Source organism: Mus caroli, chromosome 2, assembly GCF_900094665.2.
Source record: "Mus caroli chromosome 2, CAROLI_EIJ_v1.1, whole genome shotgun sequence".
In the NCBI taxonomy this organism is placed as follows: domain Eukaryota; kingdom Metazoa; phylum Chordata; class Mammalia; order Rodentia; family Muridae; genus Mus; species Mus caroli.
Genome location: NC_034571.1, coordinates 122,547,608 through 122,547,932, shown reverse-complemented (window position 1 = coordinate 122,547,932; position 325 = coordinate 122,547,608).

Here is a 325-nt window from a genome sequence, read left to right as displayed (position 1 = left end):
CCTTATCTCAGAAATGCTCCTGGAACCGTTCTCATTTGGGAGGGGGTCGGACTCTGGGGTGAAGAGTTCAAGAATGTACTCTGAGGTAAAAAGTTCAGGTGTGTTCCGGGAACAATCTCTAGATGGGAGGGGTAAGAGAACTCTGAGTTGGAGAGTTCAGTAATTTTCCTCTTTCAGGACAGCACCATCTTGTAGAAGAAAATCTATGCTAAGCAAGACACACTTGAGGGCACGGGTGGGAAGAGTGCTGAAATATACTTAGTCCATATGTATATATGTATGTTTTTATTATAGAAGTAACAGTAAACTTAGGGAGGCATAGGGA